The sequence below is a fragment of the Tasmannia lanceolata genome, unplaced genomic scaffold (assembly GCF_043159265.1).
Source record: "Tasmannia lanceolata isolate RefF3 unplaced genomic scaffold, GAP_Taslan_0.1 ptg000003l, whole genome shotgun sequence".
Classification (NCBI taxonomy): domain Eukaryota; kingdom Viridiplantae; phylum Streptophyta; class Magnoliopsida; order Canellales; family Winteraceae; genus Tasmannia; species Tasmannia lanceolata.
The window spans coordinates 30,800,461-30,814,375 of NW_027518680.1; the positions used below are offsets into that span (position 1 = coordinate 30,800,461).

The following is a 13,915-nucleotide window of genomic DNA, read 5'->3' on the forward strand; positions in this document are numbered from 1 at the left end:
TTCGATAAACGGAATTCGTTCTGACATTTCATTTGCAGTCAAATTATAGCGGGGGTTTGTTTAGATTCAGTGACGTACAGGCTATAGCGGATGAGTGTACTAGTGGATGCGAGTCATGAATCCGGTCGGAAGGTGTTTACTGGCCGTGAGCTACCCTTGGTGCACAAATATCGTTCCGACGATAACTTTTGATCCGCCCGTCAGATCGTAGCGATTCTTATATTTATTCGGGGGTACTCGGGAAGATTAATCGCGCGATGACAGCCCTGGCGGTCATCCGGCTTCCCGACATGCTCGGATCGTCCATCCGGTGTCATCTGGCAGGATTTTTTCGCACTTTCATTTAAACGGACTTCGTACGACAATGCGAGTGGAAACTCTTTAGTACTTTGACAATGGAGAGGCATGCTGGGTGCGATCATACCAGCACAAATGCACTGGATCCCATCAGAACTCCGAAGTTAAGCGTGCTTGGGCGAGAGTAGTACTAGGATGGGTGACCTCCTGGGAAGTCCTCGTGTTGCACCCCTGTCACTTTTTTCGGCTATCTACCACTTTTTTCGAACAATCTTTCGGTTCTGGAACATCGATGCGAAATGAAACGCACGTTTAGTGCGTCGCCTCCTACGTTTCGGTTCGGATCGTTTTATTTTCTTCCGGATGGTGAATTCAAAGACGTCCGGTCTTTATTATGGCGGGGTGATAGTGTCGTTTGATTCGATAAACGGAATTCGTTCTGACATTTCATTTGCGGTCAAATTATAGCGGGGGTTTGTTTAGATTCAGTGACGTACAGGCTATAGCGGATGAGTGTACTAGTGGATGCGAGTCATGAATCCGGTCGGAAGGTGTTTACTGGCCGTGAGCTACCCTTGGTGCACAAATATCGCTCCGACGATAACTTTTGATCCGCCCGTCAGATCGTAGCGATTCTTATATTGATTCGGGGGTACTCGGGAAGATTAATCGCGCGATGACGGCCTTGGCGGTCATCCGGCTTCCCGACATGCTCGGATCGTCCATCCGGTGTCATCTAGCAGGATTTTTTCGCACTTTCATTTAAACGGACTTCGTACGACAATGCGAGTGGAAACTCTTTAGTACTTTGACAATGGACAGGCATGCTGGGTGCGATCATACCAGCACAAATGCACTGGATCCCATCAGAACTCCGAAGTTAAGCGTGCTTGGGCGAGAGTAGTACTAGGATGGGTGACCTCCTGGGAAGTCCTCGTGTTGCACCCCTGTCACTTTTTTCGGCTATCTACCACTTTTTTCGAACAATCTTTCGGTTCTGGAACATCGATGCGAACAGAAACGCACGTTTAGTGCGACGCCTCCTACGTTTCGGTTCGGATCTTTTTATTTTCTTCCGGATGGTGAATTCAAATACGTCCGGTCTTTATTATGGCGGGGTGATAGTGTCGTTTGATTCGATAAACGGAATTCGTTCTGACATTTCATTTGCAGTCAAATTATAGCGGGGGTTTGTTTAGATTCAGTGACGTACAGGCTATAGCGGATGAGTGTACTAGTGGATGCGAGTCATGAATCCGGTCGGAAGGTGTTTACTAGCCGTGAGCTACCCTTGGTGCACAAATATCGTTCCGACGATAACTTTTGATCCGCCCGTCAGATCGTGGCGATTCTTATATTGATTCGGGGGTACTCGGGAAGATTCATCGCGCGATGACAGCCCTGGCTGTAATTCGCCTTTCCGACATGCTCGGATCGTCCATCCGGTGTCATCTAGCAGGATTTTTTCGCACTTTCATTTAAACGGACTTCGTACGACAATGCGAGTGGAAACTCTTTATTACTTTGACAATGGAGAGGCATGCTGGGTGCGATCATACCAGCACAAATGCACTGGATCCCATCAGAACTCCGAAGTTAAGCGTGCTTGGGCGAGAGTAGTACTAGGATGGGTGACCTCCTGGGAAGTCCTCGTGTTGCACTCCTGTCACTTTTTTCGGCTATCTACCACTTTTTTCGAACAATCTTTCGGTTCTGGAACATCGATGCGAACTGAAACGCACGTTTAGTGCGACGCCTCCTACGTTTCGGTTCTGATCTTTTTATTTTCTTCCGGATGGTGAATTCAAATACGTCCGGTCTTTATTATGGCGGGGTGATAGTGTCGTTTGATTCGATAAACGGAATTCGTTCTGACATTTCATTTGCAGTCAAATTATAGCGGGGGTTTGTTTAGATTCAGTGACGTACAGGCTATAGCGGATGAGTGTACTAGTGGATGCGAGTCATGAATCCGGTCGGAAGGTGTTTACTGGCCGTGAGCTACCCTTGGTGCACAAATATCGTTCCGACGATAACTTTTGATCCGCCCGTCAGATCGTGGCGATTCTTATATTGATTCGAGGGTACTCGGGAAGATTCATCGCGCGATGACAGCCCTAGCGGTCATCCGGCTTCCCGACATGCTCGGATCGTCCATCCGATGTCATCTAGCAGGATTTTTTCGCACTTTTATTTAAACGGACTTCGTACGACACTCCGAGTGGAAACTCTTTATTACTTTGACAATGGAGAGGCATGCTGGGTGCGATCATACCAGCACAAATGCACTGGATCCCATCAGAACTCCGAAGTTAAGCGTGCTTGGGCGAGAGTAGTACTAGGATGGGTGACCTCCTGGGAAGTCCTCGTGTTGCACCCCTGTCACTTTTTTCGGCTATCTACCACTTTTTTCGAACAATCTTTCGGTTCTGGAACATCGATGCGAACTGAAACGCACGTTTAGTGCGTCGCCTCCTACGTTTCGGTTCGGATCTTTTTATTTTCTTCCGGATGGTGAATTCAAAGACGTCCGGTCTTTATTATGGCGGGGTGATAGTGTCGTTTGATTCGATAAACGGAATTCGTTCTGACATTTCATTTGCGGTCAAATTATAGCGGGGGTTTGTTTAGATTCAGTGACGTACAGGCTATAGCGGATGAGTGTACTAGTGGATGCGAGTCATGAATCCGGTCGGAAGGTGTTTACTGGCCGTGAGCTACCCTTGGTGCACAAATATCGTTCCGACGATAACTTTTGATCCGCCCGTCAGATCGTAGCGATTCTTATATTGATTCGGGGGTACTCGGGAAGATTCATCGCGCGATGACAGCCCTGGCGGTCATCCGGCTTCCCGACATGCTCGGATCGTCCATCCGGTGTCATCTAGCAGGATTTTTTCGCACTTTCATTTAAACGGACTTCGTACGACAATGCGAGTGGAAACTCTTTATTACTTTGACAATGGAGAGGCATGCTGGGTGCGATCATACCAGCACAAATGCACTGGCTCCCATCAGAACTCCGAAGTCAAGCGTGCTTGGGCGAGAGTAGTACTAGGATGGGTGACCTCCTGGGAAGTCCTCGTGTTGCACCCCTGTCACTTTTTTCGGCTATCTACCACTTTTTTCGAACAATCTTTCGGTTCTGGAACATCGATGCGAACTGAAACGCACGTTTAGTGCGTCGCCTCCTACGTTTCGGTTCGGATCTTTTTATTTTCTTCCGGATGGTGAATTCAAACACGTCCGGTCTTTATTATGGCGGGGTGATAGTGTCGTTTGATTCGATAAACGGAATTCGTTCTGACATTTCATTTGCGGTCAAATTATAGCGGGGGTTTGTTTAGATTCAGTGACGTACAGGCTATAGCGGATGAGTGTACTAGTGGATGCGAGTCATGAATCCGGTCGGAAGGTGTTTACTGGCCGTGAGCTACCCTTGGTGCACAAATATCGTTCCGACGATAACTTTTGATCCGCCCGTCAGATCGTGGCGATTCTTATATTGATTCGGGGGTACTCGGGAAGATTCATCGCGCGATGACAGCCCTGGCGGTAATTCGCCTTTCCGACATGCTCGGATCGTCCATCCGGTGTCATCTAGCAGGATTTTTTCGCACTTTCATTTAAACGGACTTCGTACGACAATGCGAGTGGAAACTCTTTATTACTTTGACAATGGAGAGGCATGCTGGGTGCGATCATACCAGCACAAATGCACTGGATCCCATCAGAACTCCGAAGTTAAGCGTGCTTGGGCGAGAGTAGTACTAGGATGGGTGACCTCCTGGGAAGTCCTCGTGTTGCAACTGAAACGCACGTTTAGTGCGACGCCTCCTACGTTTCGGTTCCGATCTTTTTATTTTCTTCCGGATGGTGAATTAAAATACGTCCGGTCTTTATTATGGCGGGGTGATAGTGTCGTTTGATTCGATAAACGGAATTCGTTCTGACATTTCATTTGCGGTCAAATTATAGCGGGGGTTTGTTGAGATTCAGTGACGTACTGGCAATAGCGGATGAGTGTACTAGTGGATGCGAGTCATGAATCCGGTCGGAAGGTGTTTACTGGCCGTGAGCTACCCTTGGTGCACAAATATCGTTCCGACGATAACTTTTGATCCGCCCGTCAGATCGTGGCGATTCTTATATTGATTCGGGGGTACTCGGGAAGATTCTTCGCGCGATGACAGCCCGGGCGGTCATCCGGCTTCCCGTCATGCTCGGATCGTCCATCCGGTGTCATCTAGCAGGATTTTTTCGCACTTTCATTTAAACGGACTTCGTACGACAGTGCGAGTGCAAACTCTTTATTACTTTGACAATGGAGAGGCATGCTGGGTGCGATCATACCAGCACAAATGCACTGGATCCCATCAGAACTCCGAAGTTAAGCGTGCTTGGGCGAGAGTAGTACTAGGATGGGTGACCTCCTGGGAAGTCCTCGTGTTGCACCCCTGTCACTTTTTTCGGCTATCTACCACTTTTTTCGAACAATCTTTCGGTTCTGGAACATCGATGCGAACTGAAACGCACGTTTAGTGCGACGCCTCCTACGTTTCGGTTCCGATCTTTTTATTTTCTTCCGGATGGTGAATTCAAATACGTCCGGTCTTTATTATGGCGGGGTGATAGTGTCGTTTGATTCGATAAACGGAATTCGTTCTGACATTTCATTTGCGGTCAAATTATAGCGGGGGTTTGTTTAGATTCAGTGACGTACAGGCAATAGCGGATGAGTGTACTAGTGGATGCGAGTCATGAATCCGGTCGGAAGGTGTTTACTGGCCGTGAGCTACCCTCGGTGCACAAATATCGTTCCGACGATAACTTTTGATCCGCCCGTCAGATCGTGGCGATTCTTATATTGATTCGGGGGTACTCGGGAAGATTCTTCGCGCGATGACAGCCCTGGCGGTCATCCGGCTTCCCGTCATGCTCGGATCGTCCATCCGGTGTCATCTAGCAGGATTTTTTCGCACTTTCATTTAAACGGACTTCGTACGACAGTGCGAGTGGAAACTCTTTATTACTTTGACAATGGAGAGGCATGCTGGGTGTGATCATACCAGCACAAATGCACTGGATCCCATCAGAACTCCGAAGTTAAGCGTGCTTGGGCGAGAGTAGTACTAGGATGGGTGACCTCCTGGGAAGTCCTCGTGTTGCACCCCTGTCACTTTTTTCGGCTATCTACCACTTTTTTCGAACAATCTTTCGGTTCTGGAACATCGATGCGAACTGAAACGCACGTTTAGTGCGTCGCCTCCTACGTTTCGGTTCGGATCTTTTTATTTTCTTCCGGATGGTGAATTCAAAGACGTCCGGTCTTTATTATGGCGGGGTGATAGTGTCGTTTGATTCGATAAACGGAATTCGTTCTGACATTTCATTTGCGGTCAAATTATAGCGGGGGTTTGTTTAGATTCAGTGACGTACAGGCTATAGCGGATGAGTGTACTAGTGGATGCGAGTCATGAATCCGGTCGGAAGGTGTTTACTGGCCGTGAGCTACCCTTGGTGCACAAATATCGTTCCGACGATAACTTTTGATCCGCCCGTCAGATCGTAGCGATTCTTATATTGATTCGGGGGTACTCGGGAAGATTAATCGCGCGATGACAGCCCTGGCGGTCATCCGGCTTCCCGACATGCTCGGATCGTCCATCCGGTGTCATCTAGCAGGATTTTTTCGCACTTTCATTTAAACGGACTTCGTACGACAATGCGAGTGGAAACTCTTTATTACTTTGACAATGGAAAGGCATGCTGGGTGCGATCATACCAGCACAAATGCACTGGATCCCATCAGAACTCCGAAGTTAAGCGTGCTTGGGCGAGAGTAGTACTAGGATGGGTGACCTCCTGGGAAGTCCTCGTGTTGCACCCCTGTCACTTTTTTCGGCTATCTACCACTTTTTTCGAACAATCTTTCGGTTCTGGAACATCGATGCGAACTGAAACGCACGTTTAGTGCGACGCCTCCTACGTTTCGGTTCGGATCTTTTTATTTTCTTCCGGATGGTGAATTCAAATACGTCCGGTCTTTATTATGGCGGGGTGATAGTGTCGTTTGATTCGATAAACGGAATTCGTTCTGACATTTCATTTGCAGTCAAATTATAGCGGGGGTTTGTTTAGATTCAGTGACGTACAGGCTATAGCGGATGAGTGTACTAGTGGATGCGAGTCATGAATCCGGTCGGAAGGTGTTTACTGGCCGTGAGCTACCCTTGGTGCACAAATATCGTTCCGACGATAACTTTTGATCCGCCCGTCAGATCGTAGCGATTCTTATATTTATTCGGGGGTACTCGGGAAGATTAATCGCGCGATGACAGCCCTGGCGGTCATCCGGCTTCCCGACATGCTCGGATCGTCCATCCGGTGTCATCTGGCAGGATTTTTTCGCACTTTCATTTAAACGGACTTCGTACGACAATGCGAGTGGAAACTCTTTAGTACTTTGACAATGGAGAGGCATGCTGGGTGCGATCATACCAGCACAAATGCACTGGATCCCATCAGAACTCCGAAGTTAAGCGTGCTTGGGCGAGAGTAGTACTAGGATGGGTGACCTCCTGGGAAGTCCTCGTGTTGCACCCCTGTCACTTTTTTCGGCTATCTACCACTTTTTTCGAACAATCTTTCGGTTCTGGAACATCGATGCGAACTGAAACGCACGTTTAGTGCGTCGCCTCCTACGTTTCGGTTCGGATCTTTTTATTTTCTTCCGGATGGTGAATTCAAAGACGTCCGGTCTTTATTATGGCGGGGTGATAGTGTCGTTTGATTCGATAAACGGAATTCGTTCTGACATTTCATTTGCGGTCAAATTATAGCGGGGGTTTGTTTAGATTCAGTGACGTACAGGCTATAGCGGATGAGTGTACTAGTGGATGCGAGTCATGAATCCGGTCGGAAGGTGTTTACTGGCCGTGAGCTACCCTTGGTGCACAAATATCGTTCCGACGATAACTTTTGATCCGCCCGTCAGATCGTAGCGATTCTTATATTGATTCGGGGGTACTCGGGAAGATTAATCGCGCGATGACGGCCCTGGCGGTCATCCGGCTTCCCGACATGCTCGGATCGTCCATCCGGTGTCATCTAGCAGGATTTTTTCGCACTTTCATTTAAACGGACTTCGTACGACAATGCGAGTGGAAACTCTTTATTACTTTGACAATGGAGAGGCATGCTGGGTGCGATCATACCAGCACAAATGCACTGGCTCCCATCAGAACTCCGAAGTCAAGCGTGCTTGGGCGAGAGTAGTACTAGGATGGGTGACCTCCTGGGAAGTCCTCGTGTTGCACCCCTGTCACTTTTTTCGGCTATCTACCACTTTTTTCGAACAATCTTTTGGTTCTGGAACATCGATGCGAACTGAAACGCACGTTTAGTGCGTCGCCTCCTACGTTTCGGTTCGGATCTTTTTATTTTCTTCCGGATGGTGAATTCAAACACGTCCGGTCTTTATTATGGCGGGGTGATAGTGTCGTTTGATTCGATAAACGGAATTCGTTCTGACATTTCATTTGCGGTCAAATTATAGCGGGGGTTTGTTTAGATTCAGTGACGTACAGGCTATAGCGGATGAGTGTACTAGTGGATGCGAGTCATGAATCCGGTCGGAAGGTGTTTACTGGCCGTGAGCTACCCTTGGTGCACAAATATCGTTCCGACGATAACTTTTGATCCGCCCGTCAGATCGTGGCGATTCTTATATTGATTCGGGGGTACTCGGGAAGATTCATCGCGCGATGACAGCCCTGGCGGTAATTCACCTTTCCGACATGCTCGGATCGTCCATCCGGTGTCATCTAGCAGGATTTTTTCGCACTTTCATTTAAACGGACTTCGTACGACAATGCGAGTGGAAACTCTTTATTACTTTGACAATGGAGAGGCATGCTGGGTGCGATCATACCAGCACAAATGCACTGGATCCCATCAGAACTCCGAAGTTAAGCGTGCTTGGGCGAGAGTAGTACTAGGATGGGTGACCTCCTGGGAAGTCCTCGTGTTGCAACTGAAACGCACGTTTAGTGCGACGCCTCCTACGTTTCGGTTCCGATCTTTTTATTTTCTTCCGGATGGTGAATTAAAATACGTCCGGTCTTTATTATGGCGGGGTGATAGTGTCGTTTGATTCGATAAACGGAATTCGTTCTGACATTTCATTTGCGGTCAAATTATAGCGGGGGTTTGTTGAGATTCAGTGACGTACTGGCAATAGCGGATGAGTGTACTAGTGGATGCGAGTCATGAATCCGGTCGGAAGGTGTTTACTGGCCGTGAGCTACCCTTGGTGCACAAATATCGTTCCGACGATAACTTTTGATCCGCCCGTCAGATCGTGGCGATTCTTATATTGATTCGGGGGTACTCGGGAAGATTCTTCGCGCGATGACAGCCCGGGCGGTCATCCGGCTTCCCGTCATGCTCGGATCGTCCATCCGGTGTCATCTAGCAGGATTTTTTCGCACTTTCATTTAAACGGACTTCGTACGACAGTGCGAGTGCAAACTCTTTATTACTTTGACAATGGAGAGGCATGCTGGGTGCGATCATACCAGCACAAATGCACTGGATCCCATCAGAACTCCGAAGTTAAGCGTGCTTGGGCGAGAGTAGTACTAGGATGGGTGACCTCCTGGGAAGTCCTCGTGTTGCACCCCTGTCACTTTTTTCGGCTATCTACCACTTTTTTCGAACAATCTTTCGGTTCTGGAACATCGATGCGAACTGAAACGCACGTTTAGTGCGACGCCTCCTACGTTTCGGTTCCGATCTTTTTATTTTCTTCCGGATGGTGAATTCAAATACGTCCGGTCTTTATTATGGCGGGGTGATAGTGTCGTTTGATTCGATAAACGGAATTCGTTCTGACATTTCATTTGCGGTCAAATTATAGCGGGGGTTTGTTTAGATTCAGTGACGTACAGGCAATAGCGGATGAGTGTACTAGTGGATGCGAGTCATGAATCCGGTCGGAAGGTGTTTACTGGCCGTGAGCTACCCTCGGTGCACAAATATCGTTCCGACGATAACTTTTGATCCGCCCGTCAGATCGTGGCGATTCTTATATTGATTCGGGGGTACTCGGGAAGATTCTTCGCGCGATGACAGCCCTGGCGGTCATCCGGCTTCCCGTCATGCTCGGATCGTCCATCCGGTGTCATCTAGCAGGATTTTTTCGCACTTTCATTTAAACGGACTTCGTACGACAGTGCGAGTGTGGTACCCTGATCCCGCGAGAGGGGTGTGGGGCGCGAGCCGCCGCTCTCTCTCTCTTGGTCTCTCGTATCCACGCGATTGGCGTGTGCATTTTATTATTGATTTGAATTAATCTTTCCTGTGAACTTGGGATCACTAAGGCAATCCGAATTCCACACGAAAGAGACTGACAGAGTCGCCACCTAGATGTGGGATCTAGGACCCGTAATTAACCAGAAATCTAGACTCGCTACCTGGTTACGAGAATGGAAGGTATGGGGAGTTATCCACCACATGCACCATTCTTGCCCGATAATCGGTCTTCGATTCCAAAAGCTAACTCTTTTAAATTTATTTTAAATGGCTCATTCAACTCTATGTTAATGTGCGAACTAAGTGACATGCATCCTATGATCTAATTTCAATGTGAATCCTAAATGTGTATCTTGATTTATTAATTTGTCTGGATTCAATCTAAGTGAAAGTTCTCCTAAAATTCTAATTTCATGGAAAGTCCTAAGTGATTTGATTAAGCATTTACAAGAAAATTAATATACAAAACACCACAATTTGTTTGTGGTGCCGACTCGCGGGTGGTATGCCATCAGACATCCAAGCTGCCTACGTACCCAAGCCTCACTGGGATCAGAGTCGACGTAGTTCGGTGCACCTAAGCTAAGCTACTTATGCCTAACTCAACTAGGACACCGACCTAGACGGGATTGACTGTTTCAACAGTTTTAGGAGAAGTTATTTAATTCAAGTTGAGGATTTTATTATCTTAGGATTTCATCTAAGATGCTATATGATTCTCATCTAAATGCAAATGGTCCCTTAGACTAATGCAGGTTTGCCTACATCCTAGTTTACTAGGCTTGTCCTAGGGAAAGATTGGGTGACTAGTGTAACTAGACCTATGGCACGGTTGCTATACATAGCAAACGTCCGTGATGAGGCTGGACTCCTAACTCTAGGACTCCCTAAAACTTAGGACACAACACGACACGACACCATTGTTCCTAAATTGGGCTCTAAGGGTTCTTACGACGGAAACCATAATCCAATGGTTCCGAGAGACACGAGATGAATCGAGATGATGAATAGTGTGAGGGAATGGGAAAGATAGAGAAAGGAGCGACTGAACTTGGGAGTGCCAAATTGCCTACGTATCCCGTGATGGGGATCAAGCCACACGTAGTTCCACTGGCGAGGTTGCTTGGATTTTGGAAGACAGAATTGGTATTTGTATCTGGAATCGGGTTTGCATTTGAGCATTGGACTTGAGATTCAGAAACATTGATCTAGCAATGGGATTTTGGAATTGGGAATTTGCATCAAAGAATTGAGCATATAGGAATCATCAAGGGTTTGAATTTTCGGAATTCAAAGTGGGCGGGCTTATGAGATTCGGCCAAATGGATTCAGACATGCGACTCGGATTGTGTTGGGATATTACTTGGTTGGATTGGGTTAATGGTTAGGGTCAAGTGAGTCGGGTCTAAGTTAGGAGCAAACCCGAGACTAGCCATGGTCTAACTAGGAGGAAGCAGGGTACAAACCAGGGTGCGGACCAGGGTGCACCAGGGTGCGAACCAGCAGGGAACCAGGGTGCGAACCAGCAGGGGAACCAGGGTGCAACCAGCAGGGAACCTGGGTGCAACCAGCAGCGAACCTGGGTGCGAACCAGCAGGGAACCAGGGTGCGAACCAGCAGGGGAACCAGGGTGCAACCAGGAGGGAACCTGGGTGCAACCAGCAGCGAACCTGGGTGCAACCAGGGTCTAACCAAAGTGCGAACCAGCAGGGAACCAGGGTGCGAACCAATATCGAACCAGGGTGCGAACCAGTAGGGAACCAGGGTGCAACCAGGGTCTAACCAGAGGCTAACCAGGGGGAAAACGGACCCTACATGCTTCCTAACATGGTTTTTCTTTTAAAGTAAAAGATATGCATGAAAACAGACCCTACATAGAATTGAAATAAATGCCTACCTCTTTGGAAACCCACTTTGTGTTTGATTTTTTCTTTGATGTTAATTCCTTGAAGATGATTCCTTGCTTGATAATGACTGCTTTTGATATATATCACCCAACGTATAAAATCACCCGATCCGGCAAGGATGGCCGAACCCTTGAAGAGATGAGGGAGAGGGATGAATTTTCTAAGAGAGGGGTTCTTTTTTCTTCTCCCTTGGATGGTGGGATGAGAGGGTATTTATAGGAGAATGGGATAGGAGGTTAGGTGAGGTTAGGTGGTTTTGGATGGTTAGGATGAGAGGATGAGGTTAGGTAAGGTTAGGTGGGGTTAGGTAAGGTTAGGTGAGGTTAGGTGAGGTTAGGTGAGGTTTGAGGTTTGGATGGTTAGGATGAGAGGAGAGGTTAGGTGAGGTTAGGTGAGGTTTGGATGGTTAGGATGAGAGGAGAGGTTAGGTGGTTTTGGATGGTTAGACCCAGGTCAAGATCTGCCATTGATCTAACGATTTACGGAAATCGGGTCTCGGAATGGAATCAGGGTCCGGGCTATGAAGTGACCCTAGCTTATTTTGTCCCGATTGATGATCCGTAAAGTCAGATCAAGATATTAATGACCTAAAACATATAAATCAATGATAGAGGGGGTTCTCACATGGATTTAACACACTAATTTATTTGTTGATTAAAACCAAAACAAAATGGGGTGTCTACAGATGCCCCTCTTTGGTAGAGATGACGTAGTCATTGAATACCAAAGTTAAAAATGACAGAACCATTTTGCGTAGTTTTAATCGACAAAGGACTCTCTAGACACAACGCACCTTAACATAATGCAAAACCTTAGATGAAACCCTAGAACTTGAATAATAATAAAAACTCGATGCGGCGCCGTTCACAAACGGGCAATTAGAGAATGAGATATCATTTTCGAATGGATTCTGAAGGGAAAGGACAAAGATCGCTCTCAAACAGTTTTTAGAAGGAGATGAGACGCCGCTCACAAGCGGGTTCAACGAGGATAAGAAGCATTCCCAAATGGACTTGGATAATGAGGCACCGTTCACAAACGGCCTCAAGGAGGATAGAAAATCATTCACAAATGGACTCGAGAAAAGAGGCACCGTTCACAAACGGGCTCAAGGAGAAGACAAGACCATTCACAAATGGACTCGAGAAATGAGGCACCGTTCACAAACGGGCTCAAGGAGGACGATACCATTCACAAATGGATTCGAGAAAAGAGGCACCGTTCACAAACGGGCTCAAGGAGAAGACAAGACCATTCACAAATGGACTCGAGAAATGAGGCACCGTTCACAAACGGGCTCAAGGAGGACGATACCATTCACAAATGGATTCGAGAAAAGAGGCACCATTCACAAACGGGCTCAAGGATAAGACAAGACCATTCACAAATGGACTCGAGAAATGAGGCACCATTCACAAACAGGCTCAAGGAGAAGACGAGACCATTCACAAATGGACTCGAGAAATGAGGCACCGTTCACAAACGGGCTCAAGGAGAAGACGAGACCATTCACAAATGGATTCGAGAAATGAGGCACCGTTCACAAACGGGCTCAAGGAGAAGACAAGACCATTCACAAATGGATTCGAGAAATGAGGCACCGTTCACAAACGGGCTCAAGGAGAAGACAAGACCATTCACAAATGGACTCGAGAAATGAGGCACCGTTCACAAACGGGCTCAAAGAGGACACGAGACCATTCACAAATGGACTCAGAAAATGAGGCACCGTTCACAAACGGGCTCAAGGAGAAGATGAGACCATTCACAAATGGACTCAGAGAATGAGACACCTGTTCACAAACGGGTTCGAAGAGAAGACGAGACCATTCACAAATGGACTCGAGAAATGAGGCACCGTTCACAAACGGGCTCGAAGAATTTAGGGATTTTTTTATGAACTTGAATTTGACGTAGGAATGGATTTTTATTTTTATTTTTTAATTAAGGATTTGGATTTGATAAATTTTTTTATTTTTGGAAAATGAGGTACCGTCCGCAAACGGGCTCAAGGAGAAGATGAGACCATTCACAAATGGCCTCGAGAAAAGAGGCACCGTTCACAAACGGGCTCAAAGAGGACATGAGACCATTCACAAATGGACTCAGAGAATGAGAAACATGTTCACAAACGGGTTCAAGGAGAAGACGAGACCATCCCCAAATGGCCTCGAGAAAAGAGGCACCGTTCACAAACGGGCTCAAAGAGGGCATGAGATTTTTCATGAACTTGAATTTGACGTAAGATTGGGTTTGTTTGAATCGGGGATTGGTTTTGATGAATTTTTTATTTTTGGGAAATGAGGTACCGTCCGCAAACGGGCTCAAGGAGAAGACGAGACCATTCACAAACGGCCTCGAGAAATGAGGCACCTTTCACAGAAGGGCTCAAAGAG

General features: G+C 47.2%; 13 non-coding genes across 13 annotated transcripts; all 13 read left to right on the top strand.

Moving 5' to 3' along the window:
- Window positions 1-410: 410 nt before the first annotated feature.
- Window positions 411-529, top strand: LOC143871822 (5S ribosomal RNA). The gene has a single exon (XR_013246577.1). It is a non-coding gene; the product is annotated as a 5S ribosomal RNA (ribosomal RNA).
- Window positions 530-1,126: 597 nt separating this feature from the next.
- Window positions 1,127-1,245, top strand: LOC143871823 (5S ribosomal RNA). Its single transcript, XR_013246578.1, has one exon. It is a non-coding gene; the product is annotated as a 5S ribosomal RNA (ribosomal RNA).
- A 597-nt stretch (window positions 1,246-1,842) lies between these two features.
- LOC143872956 (5S ribosomal RNA) lies at window positions 1,843-1,961 on the top strand. Its single transcript, XR_013247679.1, has one exon. It is a non-coding gene; the product is annotated as a 5S ribosomal RNA (ribosomal RNA).
- A 597-nt stretch (window positions 1,962-2,558) lies between these two features.
- On the top strand, window positions 2,559-2,677 carry LOC143871824 (5S ribosomal RNA). The gene has a single exon (XR_013246579.1). It is a non-coding gene; the product is annotated as a 5S ribosomal RNA (ribosomal RNA).
- Window positions 2,678-3,274: 597 nt separating this feature from the next.
- LOC143874649 (5S ribosomal RNA) lies at window positions 3,275-3,393 on the top strand. The gene has a single exon (XR_013249321.1). It is a non-coding gene; the product is annotated as a 5S ribosomal RNA (ribosomal RNA).
- Window positions 3,394-3,990: 597 nt separating this feature from the next.
- On the top strand, window positions 3,991-4,109 carry LOC143874548 (5S ribosomal RNA). The gene has a single exon (XR_013249224.1). It is a non-coding gene; the product is annotated as a 5S ribosomal RNA (ribosomal RNA).
- Window positions 4,110-4,636: 527 nt separating this feature from the next.
- LOC143871825 (5S ribosomal RNA) lies at window positions 4,637-4,755 on the top strand. Its single transcript, XR_013246580.1, has one exon. It is a non-coding gene; the product is annotated as a 5S ribosomal RNA (ribosomal RNA).
- Window positions 4,756-5,352: 597 nt separating this feature from the next.
- Window positions 5,353-5,471, top strand: LOC143873121 (5S ribosomal RNA). Its single transcript, XR_013247842.1, has one exon. It is a non-coding gene; the product is annotated as a 5S ribosomal RNA (ribosomal RNA).
- A 597-nt stretch (window positions 5,472-6,068) lies between these two features.
- LOC143871826 (5S ribosomal RNA) lies at window positions 6,069-6,187 on the top strand. The gene has a single exon (XR_013246581.1). It is a non-coding gene; the product is annotated as a 5S ribosomal RNA (ribosomal RNA).
- Window positions 6,188-6,784: 597 nt separating this feature from the next.
- On the top strand, window positions 6,785-6,903 carry LOC143871827 (5S ribosomal RNA). The gene has a single exon (XR_013246582.1). It is a non-coding gene; the product is annotated as a 5S ribosomal RNA (ribosomal RNA).
- A 597-nt stretch (window positions 6,904-7,500) lies between these two features.
- LOC143874650 (5S ribosomal RNA) lies at window positions 7,501-7,619 on the top strand. Its single transcript, XR_013249322.1, has one exon. It is a non-coding gene; the product is annotated as a 5S ribosomal RNA (ribosomal RNA).
- A 597-nt stretch (window positions 7,620-8,216) lies between these two features.
- Window positions 8,217-8,335, top strand: LOC143874549 (5S ribosomal RNA). Its single transcript, XR_013249225.1, has one exon. It is a non-coding gene; the product is annotated as a 5S ribosomal RNA (ribosomal RNA).
- A 527-nt stretch (window positions 8,336-8,862) lies between these two features.
- On the top strand, window positions 8,863-8,981 carry LOC143871829 (5S ribosomal RNA). Its single transcript, XR_013246584.1, has one exon. It is a non-coding gene; the product is annotated as a 5S ribosomal RNA (ribosomal RNA).
- The last annotated feature ends 4,934 nt before the right edge of the window (window positions 8,982-13,915 follow it).